The sequence below is a fragment of the Penaeus monodon genome, chromosome 25 (genome assembly GCF_015228065.2).
Source record: "Penaeus monodon isolate SGIC_2016 chromosome 25, NSTDA_Pmon_1, whole genome shotgun sequence".
Classification (NCBI taxonomy): domain Eukaryota; kingdom Metazoa; phylum Arthropoda; class Malacostraca; order Decapoda; family Penaeidae; genus Penaeus; species Penaeus monodon.
Window position 1 is genome coordinate 16,978,039 of NC_051410.1, and position 2,724 is coordinate 16,980,762.

General features: G+C 32.2%; 1 protein-coding gene across 1 annotated transcript in view; it reads right to left on the minus strand.

Annotated features, from left to right (window-relative positions):
* The window catches only part of LOC119589084 (serine--tRNA synthetase-like protein Slimp), a 4,182-nt gene extending 3,316 nt beyond the window's left edge, over nucleotides 1-866 (minus strand). The window contains exon 1 of the mRNA XM_037937659.1: nucleotides 792-866. The gene's annotated coding sequence lies outside the window, so the exon portion shown is untranslated. The remainder of the gene's footprint in view (nucleotides 1-791) is intronic.
* Between the last annotated feature and the right edge of the window lie 1,858 nt (nucleotides 867-2,724).

The following is a 2,724-nucleotide window of genomic DNA, read 5'->3' on the forward strand; positions in this document are numbered from 1 at the left end:
AACACTGAACAATTTCTGCCTGTCTTTCTTGTAAAGCTGGCAGATGTAACAAAAAGTCCCTGATCTAAGAATATGAGATGATGTTATTCTTGTCAAGTTGCTAGGATCCCTAACAAGTGTCCAATAAAACTCATTTAATGTGGAATCAGAAAAAATCAAGTAATTTGCAGGTCTGGATGAAACAGCCCTCTAGGTAGAGAATTGCATGATGATAGTGTATTAGGCAGAAGTCAAATTGCCTCTTTGTCCAGTCTCTGACATTATGGATTCCTCTAAACCATATATATTTGGTATTATTTGGTCTTTAAAAATTCCTTACTATATATGACATTACAATGATATACAGATAGGTAATATGGATTTCTTTAATTCTTAGGGAATCATACCAGTACTGAAACATTTCAATACAATGAGTGAAAGATTGGGTAAATATGATGTATAAAACAACTTGGACAATCAAAATCAAAATGATAAATTTCCCACTCAAGTCAGCGATCTGACCACAAGAATTGATTTCTCAGATTCTGAAATTGGCAACAGCTGTTTTGATTGGCTCTCAGTAATATAACCAATATAAAAACGGCAAGATACCTCTCTGTAAATAAAGAATGAAAGTTAAACACATACTGAAAACTACAAGAATGCTATGTACACAGATTATAAATTAGACCATTAAAATTACAATAATGATGTAGGGCCTTCCTATCAGAATGTCTTTGAATAAGTTCAATTTCCGCGTAGCAAAGAAATGTAACATATGTATTTCATCAATATTTCCCCATAAAACCTACATGAGGGTGTATGGTAAATTCCGGGACAACATCTGCCGGTCGCTAGTCACTTTGTTTACTATGGGATAAAAACCTAAAAGCTTTTAACATATGGTAAGCGTGAGAAGAAGATTGAATTGTGAAAATAAAAGTGATTATCCTCTAAAATAGATATTGTGTTTATGTTTGAATATTAGATTTGTATTGCTTAGTGTCTGGATTAGTTGTATGCCCAGTAAAAAAAAGGGGTGAAAATAATAACCTTTTAAAACTATTGATGTTGAAATTTTTATTCATATTATAATATACAGTAAAGAAATAACCATACCAAAATGAGAAGGTATTTGGTTCTGAATAAGCAAAACGGCAAATAGTTTTGTGTTCGGAATCCTCAGAAAGACGTCGAGTAGACCCGTCGCCAGCGTGAGATATACACAATAACCCTCAATATGGACGTGTGGAATAAGAGGCAAATACCCAGGCCTCCAGAATATACTCTAAAGTATACAGCAGAAGAGATAAGGGAGAAGAGTTTTGGTAAATGACTTTCCTAATATTTTACTAACGTACCACTCAAATGGAAGGGTTATTTTAGTTAGTAACTTCGACCAAGTTTTGCATGTGCAATAATTAGCATTGTTGATTATTCCAGACACTTGATTGGAATGATTACCCAAATAAACAGGATTTCATCAAGTGACTGTCCCAGACTGGAAACTCTGACACGCTGGCAATGTATCGCCTTCACCCACATTAAACCTTTCTTATTTATGGTGGAAGTGCCTGTTTATCATGCAAAGTGGTTTGGCCCAAGCATGGATCACTTTACAAACCGAACGACCTAAAGGATTTACCAGTTAAACTGAACCATACTAGACTGTGCCATCAGTGATAACCCAATTTAAAAGTGTAGAAACGAAATAATGTATCATCTATCACAAACATTACATAATGCAAAAGAAACCAACCATACATATTTAGACAAGCTGAGCCTTTAACACTGTAACTTAATTTATGTGGGCACTACAAATTAATAAAGTCTTTATAAACAAAAGATATGATTATATCCCAATTCCTTCTTTGTTTATTATATATGCAAAATCTTCAAATACTATATAAGATCTAAGGGGAAAAAAAAAGGTAATTACTCTAGGATAAAAATGGATGCTAATTATATGTATTATGCATATTTTTTGCTATATAATAAACATAATTAAGTATCAATGTATTTTGGTGGACAATCAGAAATAAGGTGAATTTCTAAATGAAAACAAGCATTTTCTTATATGGAGGCTCTATCAAAGTATACAGCATATAGTAATCCTTTCCAACCTGGTTCTATATTGTTAACTAACATGCAAGTCTGTGTAGTTATATGTATATATTAACAAAATGGCAGCTTAGCATACCTTGAGACAAGTCACTTTCTGTTTTCTTAATGCGTCCTGTATAAATCATATAACCAACTAATCCAAACAAGTTCCATGCTATAAACGCATCCCATATGAAAGTTTCCTCCTGAAATGAAGAAAATTCAAAGATTTATCATAAAGTATACATAAAAATACATGACTAATGAAATTTCAGAATTGAAGTATATGATTATCATCAATTAATCATTTGTAAGTAATAATTATCACTAACTTTATACTTCTCAAGAAATACATAAATTATGTAACATTTACTTAAAAAACAACAAAAGAAAGTTTATACTTACTTCATAGACAAAGCATGTCCTACAGGAATCTGATTTGTGTGCCGGCGAACTATAACCCCTAATGAACTTTGGCATTTGAAAGCGAGCATCACATCTGTCAATCAAAATAATTAAATACAAATCAATAAATTTACAAAAAAGGATGTTTTCACTGAAAATATTTCCCTAAAAGCAGTGTATTCCATTATTCCTAGGAATAATGAACCCCCACTATTCCTATGGTATCTTTCAGCATCT